This window comes from Charadrius vociferus, unplaced genomic scaffold (genome assembly GCF_000708025.1).
Source record: "Charadrius vociferus isolate BGI_N301 unplaced genomic scaffold, ASM70802v2 scaffold1041, whole genome shotgun sequence".
Lineage (NCBI taxonomy): Eukaryota > Metazoa > Chordata > Aves > Charadriiformes > Charadriidae > Charadrius > Charadrius vociferus.
The window spans coordinates 356,729-370,535 of record NW_009646843.1 but is presented as its reverse complement, the minus strand read 5'-3'; positions in this window follow the sequence as shown (position 1 = coordinate 370,535).

The following is a 13,807-nucleotide window of genomic DNA, read 5'->3' as shown; positions in this document are numbered from 1 at the left end:
TTATTTGTAGCGTTAGGCACTACTAGGGTCCTCTTATTATTTGTTCTGATGTTACACTTATGCAGGGAGGAAGGATTTTTACTGTTAGTGGAAAAGGAAGGATTAAAGGGCCTGCTGTCATCAGCTCAAATACAGCTAGGTAGGGGAGAAGGTTTTTTTGTTAGTAAACAGCTTGTTTTCTTTAGTACTTCTAATTATACAAGCTGTAAAGAGAAAGGTAAATTATTGGTAGAGCGAATTACTGCTTCGATTGTCATTGCAATTCCTAGCTGTTGTAGCCTAAAGCATGGCATTTAAATTAGACTTTGCACTTCAGCTGGGGGAGTAGAGGTTTCTGGTAAACCCCCACTTCACAGATGAGGAAAACTAAAAAGATAATTGTGTCAAGTAAACCAACTCGCAGTTAGTTGATAACAGTTAAAACTCTGGATTTGTTGACTTCCAGTCTCATGTTGTTGTCTGCTAGCTCATGCTATGCCCACATTGTACTTACTAACATGGTAAATGCATACCAGTAATTTGCCCTACAATTACATGGCTTCCAGTTAACTTTCAGTTGCTTATTGCCATGTAGCGCACGTTTGACCAACGTATGAGCACGATCCTACATATGCTCAGCTGGGGGTTTTAAATCCTCTTGCCTAACTACTTTTTTTTTAATGTACCTGTAATTGTTCTTGTTTACAGGCAGTTTTCATATGGTTCATGGATCTGTCCACCCAGACCATTGAGCTCTCCTGTAGTGAAGTACTGTTTGCTGCTTTAGTAATAGCAGGTATTATGGTAAATGACCCATCATATGATATATCTAACGGAAGGGTAAATAACTGTCTAACACTAGTCCATTGCTATCTGACCTTCCTATAAACTCCCTTGTTCCAGGATCATTTGGTTTTCTTTGTATTTAAGATTTATTTTGGTTTGTATAAGCAAGATCTTCAGAGCAGTGAACACTTAGATCGTTTTATGTAAGGGACAGTTAACCCTCACTGCATGAGTTATCCTCCTATTGCTGCTTAAGAGATGTCCTGCTGATAACTGCTTTAAGAACAGCATTTTGTGTCATTATTACAAGCAAGGTGATGATTATTATCTCCAGCCCTATAAGGACTTGTCCTCTGCCTGGTTACCAGAGAGTGCGAGAGAGAAGAAATAGTCTTGGGAATGCAAAGGAAGGTTATTTAAACATATCATTTGGCTCTGCAGCGTTGCGTGGCTGTATCTGCCAAGCACTTGTCACAGTGCTTATTTCTTAGAGCTCTCCTCCTTCCTTTAAAAAAGTTGCTGTGTGTAATAAGGAATCGAAATGGTTGTCGTCCTTGGGCCACGTAGTTTAATATGGGTGATATGCATCTTTGAAATCATTATGTTCTGTTATCTCATGTACATAGATATGTCATTCTCCTGTTTGAATATTCAACTGGTGGAGTAATCAAAAGCAGGCAAACGTTACAATCTGAAGGATATATTAAGAGTTAGCATAACATACTTGTGACTAAATGCACAAACTCCTCTAAGCGGTGCTTTTGTCAGTGCTCTTTCAAATGTATTATTGCCATTTTACACCCTGTGGAAGCTAACAATAGCTTGTATTGCCTTCCATAAGGCGGGGTAAGGTGTTGGCCTTATGTATTTTCAGGGAATCTAAATGATGTGTGTATATGTGCCAACTTCTACATCCTTGAAGTATTTTTAAAACATTGCTTTGCATGGCCCTGCCAGACATGACTAGGCTTCTGCTTGGGAAGTAAATGAAGCTGGTCAAAGATAAGAGCTTTACCTACATCACTGTGTGCAACTGTGGTCAAAAGGATCAAGGTGCTTAACTCAGTTCTGTGCTAATTCCTCTTGGTTGTGTGCCCAGCTAGTGTATTAAAAATATTAGCTGATTTGCATAATTATTTCAGATACAAGGTATAACTATTTCCAAAGCATTGTGCAAATGTGGAACACACTACTGCTTTTTCTCCTCAGGCTTGCCTATTTCAAGGTGCAACTCTAAGCATTGCAGTGGTTCTAAAATTCAGTCTTGAAATTCTGATTCTTGTATCGCATATCTGCCTTCATTCGTTTCAAATTTTAAATTAATTTCTGTATTTATATGAAAATTTTAAGCTTTTGTAAAAACAGAAAGATGACATGTCAGAGAATGAGGGAAGCATTGTTGCATATGATGGTAGGTTTAGAGCACAAAACCGTGTTGATCTTCAGAGTTGTATGCTTCATTTTGGAACTTTCGGAATTACTCTCACTTGTTTATTCTGAAGTTTGAGATGCAGCTTGTCCACAAGTCATAATACAAGAATTCCCATTTGAAGCTGGGAAACTCATGTCCAACATGCAGAACATGACCTGTTGCTTCAAGCACATTCCAAACATTTTGCTTGCATGTACTCGATATGAAACTTCAACTTCCAAATTACCACTGTGTGTTCCAAACTAATATTAAGACAGTATTTTAAAAGAAGGCGGGGGAGGGGGGCAATTGAGACTCATTGGTTTTGGAAAAAGTAGGGCAGCTATTTCTATTTACTAAAACAAGGATGTACAGTAATAGCATAAATTTCTGTTTAAAGTTGACTGTTTTACAGACTTTGTTTAAATGCTTTTTTCAATTTTTTTTTATTCATAAGGCAAAACCAATACAGTGCAAGAAAATGAAAAACTAAATTAGCAAATGTAACAGGTGAATAAAGTAGTCATTTTAGCCATTGGTCTTTTTCCAGCTCCTTATAGCATGCTGGATCTTATTGATGTAGGTCAAATATGGGCCCAGTTATAGACAAAGATTAACAGCTGCTGTCATCTTTCAGTTCAGAGCATGAGCTTTATTTACCTGTTCCATTTGGAATACACAGCTGTAGTATAGCTAAAACTTTCTTTTAAGGATGCTCAGTAGTCTCTTTAGAAAGAGCAATTGTGTAGGAGAGCATAACAGTCCTATTCTGCCTCTCTGAAAAATAAGATCTGATTCTAACTGGGGTGCACTTTATTTTTTTTAAGGTACAAGTGTCTGCTAAGCTAAGGTCATATGAAATTGTTACCAGTTGGTAGTTCACTTCTTTCCAGAAAGCTGTTTAGGCTGTGGTGCTCTGAGTATTTTTTTCAGTAACAGCATTAGAAAAAGTATTCATTACTTATTTATTCCTGTGTCGTATGTTGTTGAGTATGGTGGTTTAGGTTGCTGTGCAGTGAACCGGATACAGGAACAGACCCAACTGGAAGCTTTCTCTCTTCCTTTGTCTTTCTCCTAAAAGGACTTTGTAGGTTATTAGTTTTTAAGTTAGATTAGTTCCCTAGACTGGTTTGCCCTACAACTGCACAAGTGTTTGTGTAGTACATCTGAGGAAGCAGTGTTGAGATGGGAGGGAAGGGGATAGGAGATGGTTAAAGGTAGTGTGAGCAGAGGATGCAGAAACACATGGCTGAGTCTCCCCTTGTAGCTGCCCTGAAGTCTCAAACTCCGTCAGCACTGTCACAAACATGAAAACATAGCCTAAGCCACGAAATCTTAGGTTGTAGTTTCACAGTCAGTGTAAGCGTAGGCTGATGGTAAAAGAGGTTTCACAGCCTTCCGTCTGCCACAGACTGCACACTTCTCTCTCCCTTTTGCTGGCACGAGCATACTTTCTGCTTGATGAGAGAATCTCTCTCCCAGACTAACCAGTTGTTTTTGCCAATTTAATTCTCCACTGGATCAGTTCCCTGGTATAGTTAACTCCATGGTCACGCAAATATTTGTACTGGCATAAAGAAAGGAATGGTATTTGAGTAAGAATAAGTGGCTGGAGGCAAAGGAGAGCAAGCTACAGGTTTAATGCTTGAAGTACACCCTTAGCATGCAGTTTCACAAGCAGGTTGAGGAGCTCTCGAATTATTCTTCCACTAAAAGAAAATGTCTCACTTCTGTACCTGGCAATTCACTGTCTTTGCCTTCCTTATGTGGCTGCTGTGTAGTGCAGTATTTGCTTGTGCTATCTTGCTGATACAGCTAAAAAAATAAAACCCAAACTTTTAGGGTTCATAACTGATTTGGCAGTGTGCTGCATGAGCAGCTGTCTATGGCACCACAAGCTCTTGCGTTGACAGGGGAAAGGACAGGATGTTGGGCTGGGACACTTTTTTAATTATGATACATTTTTACCTAACTTTATTATTTGAAACTGCACTGTTAGTGTTTTTTTAGCGGCAAAACTGCTCCGAAAGGTCACAAATTTAAGTTCTAACTTTAAGTTTCTTAAGGTTGCTCTTCTGTTTTGTATGTCACCACTTCAAGCCCCAGAGCTAATCTTTCTATGATTGTATCGCTGTTGTGTTGGGGCATATGCGTCAGTATTTCTGGTTCCACTCTTGGGTCCCAAATGTGGGAGAAAGGGTATAGATTGAAATAGGTAGTTGTTTTGTATGGTGCTGATTTGAATGATTCATTCTGGAAGTGATCTCTGGATCCGACAGATCTTCATATGACAGATGCTTTCAATTAAATTTAAAAGTGCAGCTAATTGTATTAGAAATACTGGTGGTAAATATATTTCAGTTATTACAGAGTGGTATTCTATGTAGATTGTTATCTTAAACAGCTGAAATATTTTTGGATGTGTTTTGGTTTACCATTAAAAATGAAAGTAATGTGACAAAATCAGTATTGGAAGTGTGTATTTGTGTCTGAAGGAAACTACCTCAAAGCTGTTGTACTCTTCTTCCCCTTATCCAAATACTATGTCCCAGCCTAACCAGTTAAATATTGACTGCATTCTTAATAGATATTAACTCATTCATTTGGGATACAATTAGAAATATTAGTGTATTTTCAACTTGTTTAATGAGACTGACCTGCATTTTTTTTTAATCTGTTGTAATAATAATGAGACCTATTGGGAGTTAGGGAGTATGGTGGTTTGTTTTTCTTTTTCTGTGCTCCATTCTGACTCATAACAATAAATGTTTTTCTCATTGGTTGCTTTCCCAGTCCTGTCAAGCTGTTTAGAAGCATCCTGATGTACATTACAGACTGTTCAGTGTTACTTCTCAAGACATAACTTTATATTTGGTAAACGTGCATCCCTATGTGATTCTTGGGAGGTGTGTGTTTTGTGTTCTATGAGACTACTCAGTTGAAGATTTCTCAGAATCCATTTTGAATGTAAAGAGAAGAAAAAGGCTTTTGATAACCTGAGATAATTTTATTGGAGTTGCAGTGGGTGGATGCATCTTCTGAAAAATAAACTATGTTCTTGGTAACTTACATCTGCTAATAGAGCTGATGCCTTAATGATTGCTGTCAAAACAAGGAATAATTAATTTTAACTGTTCTTCTATATGGTCATGCTAAGAGAGGTGGGACACTCCCCCCCACCCCCTTCAGAAGTGTTTCTTGTCTAAATGAGTTAACTTCTATCACAGTGATTTATCTCTCCTTGCGACCAGAAAGATGATTGCATTTCTTGAAACAGCTTGAAAAGATGGTGCTAATAGACTTCTAAATGGAAAGTGGACTCTCTAAACTGCCAGTGTCAGGTTTTTGTTAATTACACGGGAACTGTAACTTAATTCTGTAGCTGCAGACATTAGATCATAAAAATCCAGTAATCTTACCATTAGTGAGTAAATAAATAAATAGTTCCTGTATTGAACCATAGTGAAATTGGTTTGTTGTAAATACACAGTATAATTTGAAATTATCTCTGTGTGGACAGGAATTAGAAACTGGGGCTCTGAGGCAAATGAAACGGCTCTTGTTACCTTTTTAGGACATAAAAGTTACTTGATCTCTTGGAGGAACCAGTTTAACAAATGATACCTATGAAAGGAGAGGAAACATCATTATCCTCCACAAATAAACATGGCTTGGCATTTTGAAAGTTAATTTGTATGCAATTTGCCAGACTCATTCCACAAAAGAACGCTTGCTTTGAGTAAAAATGCATGTTTGTGAACTTGTGGGTTTATAGTTTGCCAAGCTACCCCTTTTATTTAATGTGAGATACTAATCTGAAATTTAAAGTCAATAATGAATGTTAATATCATAACATTTATGTCATAATACTTCACTTAGTCTGAATGGTGTTGTCTTACTGCTTGTGTCCATTTTCGGATACTTTGGTGTGAATAGCTGTAGAAGGACACTCCCTTTAACTATTAACCAAAGTTACTTTGTCCAACTGCTTAATACAGTAGTAGAAGGATTTCTAGGTTGTCACCTGCCTTATAGAAAATTGAATGACAAAAGAAAATAGGTATTAAGCTAATTTAGTCTATTTAGGATTATAGTCACTGCTTTTTATTCTTAGCTACAGTAGTAGCAGGAAAGAAACACAGTAATTCAAGGTTATTAAGGGATGAACAACTGAAGTAGGAAAAGATTAGATTTTTTTCAAACAATTTTTTTGTTAATGTACTGGCCGCAGTATAGTAAGCTGAAAACTAAGTAATTGTGCCATTCCTAGGAACTGCATTTTAATTGATTTAAATTCTGTGCAAGTATTTTTTTCCCAATGTGTTCTTCAAACAGTGATGATTACTTTCTTTGTGCACTTTTTTTCCTTTTCCTTGTAGTAATTATTCTGGTATGGTTTGGTGAGAAACTTAAGATTTGCAGTTCTAAAGAACCACCTGAAAGCAAAGACTTGTTTATTACAAACAAGAGTAAAACATCCTATCCCAGTAGTAGTCCTAAACCACACAGTAAATAGTGATAAACTTGATAGGGTAAGAGGCAGTGGGCACAAATTAAAACATACCAAATTGCCTCTAGGCAGAAGAAAACACTTTTTTTACTATGAGGATGGTCAAACACTGGAGCAGGTTGCCCAGAAATGCTGTGGGGGCTCCATCCTTGGTGAGATTCAAAACCTGTCTAGAACACGGTCCTGGGCAACCTGCTCCTGCTGCGGCTGCTGGAGCAGGGTGGGTGGGCTAGGACATCACAAGAGCTCCTTCCCAGCCTCAGCCATTCTCTGGTTCTGACTCAGCGCTCTGCAACCATAAGAGCTCTTTACAGAACACTAAAATGAAGATCAGCTAGAATATATCAAATGAAAGTGGACTGAGAAGGTATGACAGCCCTGTATTTCCCATCACTCTGTTTTTGGGGGGAAAAAAACACTACTGTTTCTGCCAGTGGAAATACCATGAGTGACACAAAGTGCATTGTGCAGCCCTTCTCTAGTATTGCATTATTGTTTCGCGTACCATGAGCCTCATCTGTAATTCTTCTATCAGTTGGACTATTTTAATATGCTTTTCATTATGTATGGTATACTTATACCATGTAATAAGATATTATAGAAGAAATAGTGGGGAAACGGCTGATTGTCAGAACTGATTGTCAGCACTGATTGTCAGCGTAACTTTATTATGATTATAGTAAATTAACTTGATCAGGATATGCCAACTAATTTAACGGGAGGAAGGCCTCCAGTTGGTGAAGGGAACAATAGTTCTTCCACGTCTATTGTATGAGACGTACATCTGTTACAAAGCATATCTGTCTTGGTTTAAGACAGATTTTTAGAAGACTGAAGAATAAGGTGGAACCTGGAATATTTTTTGTTCAGAAAACTTTGGCTAAATCTGTTCTGTCAGTGTCCCATTTTAAAACAGTGTGGTTGGCAGGGCTCCGTTACAGGCCAAGCACAAAATAACAGAGGCATGGCTGAATGTGGATGGGCAACGTGCTCAAGAAAACTTTTTCAGACCAAATTAACAAGCAAACTGTGAACCAGTCGATCCCGATGAACTGAAAATTCAGGACTAAAGGCATGAGGGCAGAGCAAGAACGGGAAGAGGACTCTCTTGCATGATATCCTCCCACCCCATGTGAATGGCGGAGAGGCAATGTGGGCAGGAAATGTGATAGCGATGGGTGACTTCATGTCTCCTGTGTAGGTTAGATACACATTGCATCAGCATCTTACACTGAGAACAGTACACGTTCAGATGACTAGTGACTGGTCGAACAAAGAGCTAGTCGAAAAGACAGAAGTGGGAAGCTGTGACTTGATCTGAAGCCATACGTTGATTCTGGTTCAAGATACTACTTTCAGAGCCACTCTCTAATGGTGAACATAAAGCAATTGGATTAGAAGTCTTTTTATAAGCAACAGAAGCATAAAAAAAAATATTTTTGGCGTGTGTCTTTTGAAAAGGTTGCTTACATAAAGAGGAATTTATATTTTTTCAAAAAGCTTTCAAGGGCATGCTGAAGAATGGAATCCTTGCAGGTGATGTGGAGATAACGAAAATGCTATATTCGCGGCTCATAACGAAACTGCTGTTGTCGCTTCTTAAAGACAATGATGAAAAGGAAATATCATTGGTGAAGAGGAGAGTTAAGGAAATATTTCAAAGCAAAACCATGTGTTTCGGAAAGCTGAAATGTCGATTTGAAGCAAATACAGAGTTAGTTGCTGATCGTTCTCATGTAAAAGCAAAAATGAGACAGGTGAGCAAGTTTGAAGAACAACTTGTGAAAGGCGTACAACCTAGTTCAAAACTAGCTGGAAGCAAGACATCAGAGAGCACCTTAAGGCCACTATGTGCTGAAGGAGCACTGGCAAAAGGTGAAGGCATAGCAGGAAATCCCCCTGAATTCTTTGCCCCTAGCTGTAAGCTGTTGGATGCTCACAGCTTATTCTGCAGAACTGTCACTGCATACTTGCCTTTACTTTTTTATATGATATAATAAGCATCTTTTGACACTGTCATAGATTAAAGTACTGAACGTCCTTCCCCTTGCACAATGCTGCTTATGCTAAAGAAGTATGAAGTACTCATTGGGTGACTGTAAAGTGTTAATTGCACTTTAATTTATAAGATGTTGTATTTCTTGTTCTTGTTAGCAAGTGAGGTACGGGGGAAGGCTTAGTTTGTGAATAGCTTCCTTCCTAGGAAAAGGGAGATGTTCTCGGAGACACTGAAACATAAGTTTAAGGGCCTTGATTGTGTTCCTCTCATGGCTGTGTGTAGTGGAGCCAAGAAATAAGGTTCTTGCATCCAGGCATACTCCATGTAGTCTTACTTAAACATAGCGTCGTCCTTAAATTGTCTGACAGATGTAATGGTCTTTATGGATTGGTGCATTAGAGCTATTAAGTGTAGTAAGTATTGTAGCACTGCATAGAATAGTGGAATAGTTCTTGTAAGAAAGCAGACTGTAAGGAACCAATTTTGAGACAAGAACCTGATCATCTTCTCCTTAGTGACATCACTATTCATTTTCTGATTTTATTTTAATTATTTTCAGGAAATGAAAGGCCTGAACTCTATATTGAAGTTGTGGGTTTTTTTTTTTTGCAAACGGCTGCAACTATAGAATTTTCCAGTGTGTTTAGAAATAAAATCAGTAAATGATAATGTAGTTAATTTTAGAAAAACAAAGGTGAAAATAGTACTCTCAAATATGTCTCTCTGCTTCTGAATACCTCCTGCGTAGCAATTCCACTGAAAGACACTTGAATAAATGAAGGAAAACAACTGGTTATGAGCCTGCAATTTGATAACTTTGTGTAAACTGTTTCCTCCTCTTCCTTCCTCCTACTCCTAGAAGTGCAGTGCAGCTTTTGTCTCAGTCTTAAGACATTTTCCAGGACACAAGGCTGTATTAAAACAGTAGTTGAAGGTTTTCTTGTGTGGTTGCTTCACCTGCTACTTGGACCATACTACTAGATTGTGGTGTTGATGAGATACACGTCTCAGGCTTTTTTAGGTAATATGATGTTAATGCTTTGCTACATCACAGACAAGATGTGAAGCTGTACAGAGTCGTAGCTCTGTAGGTGAAGGCAGAAGGAAACAGCAAGCCCTTCAAAGCTGGGCTGGGTGTTAGGGAGAGAGTGCAACTTGGGTTGTATACGTTGGGTGTGTTTGACACCTATGGTTTAGGCGTCCTTGGGATGCTGTTGTCTGACTCTGGTTGCCTTGAGCCTGAAGGGGCAGGGAGAGGAGCTGGAAGGAATTAGAGCCCTTGAACACGCTGGAGGGAACAAGGGTAGCGCTTTCAGAGCGGGACTCCAGACAGATCTGGTAACCTTACCTGTACCTTGCCTGCGGATCTGATCAGAGAAGAGCTTGTAACAGGTGCTTACTCTTGGCTTAGAGGAATTATCTGTACTCAGGTTTATTCCTCTCAATTTAAGAACAGAAGATGATTGATATTGCGACATGGAGGGGTGCATGTGATGTTGTAGTGCCAAAGTGATTATACGGTAGCTGAGAATGATCAGTTTGTGTGTTAAAAGCTTCAGCGTCTGCATTGTTTAAACTTTAATCAACCCTCCCTAGTGGAACAGCCAGCATGTGTTTAGAGTAATGCTTAATTTGTAATAAATTTGGAATTAGGGCAATGTTTTAATCATACTCAGCCTGCAATGAAGGGATAGCTGAAACTACAAGGATCATTAAGCATGGTCCCATTAATGTTGGGGGGGTGTGTTTTTTGGAAATATTAAACTCTGTATTATTGCATATACATTCTTCTGTCCACACTAAATACTCTGTCAGTTGACAAATATTTGAAACAACTCTTTGAGTAAGGAAAGCGCAATATTTAGAGTTCAGTGTGGTAAGTAACACTGAAGAGATCTGCACCATTCATAGGTGTAGTAACTACTGGGCAGTCTTTCTGTTTTTCAGGGTAAAATTTCTTATGTGTAACTATTCAGCTAATATACTTGAAGCATCTATAGCATCAGGAGGTTTCCTTGACCAGTTGTTGTATTACTGTAAACTTACAACTGTTACATGCTCTTCGTGGTGTCAGAAAACCCTAGTTTTTTGGTGAACACATCTCACATGCATAGTGAGTAAACAGGTACAGAGATCTCAGAATTGCAGAAGCTTTTGGGGGGGTGGGGTGGGCTTATCAAAGGCATGGTATCTTTTGGGGATCATGCTAAAGCAGTAATGGCACAGCTCTTCTGACACTCTAGGGGAAAAAATGTTTATTTTGGGAGTAGGAGAAACATGGTCTTAAGTACATGGTGTGACTACACGACATTCTGCAGGGTTTGGAGTGTTGCAGCTACTGGTAAAGTACTCTTTTTAATGTGAGGTTGGTTTCTGGTTGGTTTTTTTTCCCCTCCCTGTCTTCCTCCTCTGTCCAGGGTCACTCTCAACATTTTTAATGGTAAAAAATAGGAAGTCTGAGGTACACAAGTGAGTTCAAATTGCACAACTTCAAAGCTTACTGTTGCCTCATTTTGAGTGTAACTGCAACTTCCTTGTCCTCTGAAAATTTTTACTCCTTTTCTTTCTTGTTTTGGAAGAAGAATAAGACCTCATTCTTCTTGTAAATACTTCTCTGTCAACACTAAAATGTTGTGCCCCAATCCTTAAAGCTCACTGACTAGGAGCACTTGTGAGTCTCTTCATCTGTTGAATGGTTTTGTACACACTTACCATATTCAAGCCCACAGCTTAAATATTTTATCTTAATACTTTGTGCATACAAAGAAGTAGCAGGAGATACCTTGTTCAGAGGGCAGCTTATGCAGCACATTATGAACACCTGAAACAAGCTTTTTATTTCAGGGAAAGTTACTCTTGAAGTTATATGAAGGCAACAAAGTACAAAGAAATACAGTTGATTGGGGGGTGTAAGCTATGGTGAAGTGTGTTTCAGTCTCTCTCCCAAAATAATGTATTTAAATTTTAGTTTTGTGGTATAATTGTCTAGCAATGTTTATTGGGATTGAAGTTTTTTGTGCTGGTATTTTTTTTATATAAAAAGCACTTGACAGAAAGTGCATTTTTAATTAGAATTGTCTTGCTTTTTTTTTTCTACTTGGTTAAACATTAGTTTTAAGTGTAAGTCGTGTTACCTGTTTGGATCACAAACATGGCAATATTAAAGATGCAGCACTTGATGGAAAAGACATAGTGGCTTTTGCTGAGTCTTGAAGCAGGAAGTGCAGTCTGACTGAATTCTGCAAAGAAATGTAGGTAACTCGAAAAATATTTTTTAAAATTGTTGCAAGATGTTTGTTACAGAAGAAAAAAATCTGAAGTGTAAGGAGCAGAGTAGCGAAGTAAGTCTGAGGACTGAGCAGAAATAAATCTAGTCATGTGATTACAACATACATGTGGAAATCTCTTTGGTTCTGCAGTTACAAAGAGTTATCCCAGTTTTGTAATTCCACTTCTTGTGACTATATGACTGCTATTGTTTAAACATAGTGTATTGAACTTTGAAAGCAATTAAATCCACAGGAATGGGAGCTATGAAGTGGGAAGTTCAGTCTGATAAGCCAGATGTGTGCTCACTTGAGTGCAAGGAGACTCAAAACTTGCGAAGGGGCAGTAGCAGCGTCGCCTTTCTGTCTGAATGAAAAGTGAAGTTGCTGTTTTAGTATTTAACTATCCCACTAAAGTGTCAAGTGTTGCCTGAAAGGCAGCTTTTTTCTACTTGTTTGTGAAATTGGTTTTCATGCTTAAGATTAATCGGATTTGTCATAAGAATGGTTTAGGTATAAATGTGCTCTAATTTCAACTAAAATTTGAGCTAAAAAATGTGACCTAAAAACTAATACGGAAAAACAGTGGAAATACTATTGCAATTTTCTTCCTTTCGGTTTACATTGGAAGTATTTTGACTCATTCTGCTTGCTGGAGTATAACACTTATTTTGGCAAGTCACCTTTTAAAGAAGGTTTTCTTTGAATGAAGTGTAATATGCAAAATGACAACGCTTACTAAGCCAAATGAAACTGTGGAAAAGTGAAGCGAAGAGCATCTAATCATTGAAGATTAGAGGATGCTAACTGAAGACTATCAGAGTGGGTGTTTGGAAGCAAAACATCCCCTAAAGAATGGGGAAATAAAGAAATAAGCCTGGGCTTTATATGGAGAAATACTGTATGTAGAGGTGGTACAAAACCATAGTTGATAGTATTAACATGGCAAAATCCTCAGTGAGTTTGAAAGTTATTTACCACCACATGTTGCCACTCTACAATTGTTGACAAATCAAGATATTTAAAGGAGCCATATATCTGTTGGTGTAAACCACAGGGATGGTTTTATATAAGAATATGAAAATATTAACATGTACATACTGCAGGGAATCTGCAGTAGGAGAGATGAAATCAGTCTTAAACCAGCTTAGGGGGGAAGTGTTCATTCCTTGCACAAATATGTTTTAAAACTACCACGTATTAGTCACCTCATGTTCCCAACATCTGTAAAAAGTACTTCAGCTGTAGCATAACAATTACAAAAACATTAAGAATATAGCAAGCTGCAATTGGGTCACTTCTGAGAGGGGGGAAACCTTGAAAGGGAAGATTTCAGCAATGCGCAGTGGTGGTTGTTAGAAGTAAGAGATCTCTGAGTTCTCTAACAGGCTTCAATTTAATTCTTAAAGTCACTGTCCTTTTTGAAAGTGTCTGCGTGGTGGATTTTGGGTTATCTTGTTTACTTGGTAGTCTTTTGTGATTAGAAGTTGTAAGGCACAGGAAATAGCTTTATAGTTCCTTCCTCCCACAAGTCGTAATTCATTTGTGGCCATCAGGATGTTTTTCTTGGCTTATCTCTTTCTGTGCAGTTTGCCTTGCACATCTGCCACATAAATTATGAAACTGTTAACTTGAAAAGCTGAGAATGTATTTCAGATCCTACTGTACAATAATGAAGATGGTAACATTGGTCAGAAAGAGCATAATTGCAACTTGTGAGGAAGGTCTGTAATAACACCCAGTATTCGTGTACTAAATTGACTGGTGTCGTATTTGTAATGCTTCTGAGGAGCAGCTTAAAAATAAGTAACTTCAAACGGTCAAGTATCAGCTGATGTTGCACTGTTACCTCTGTA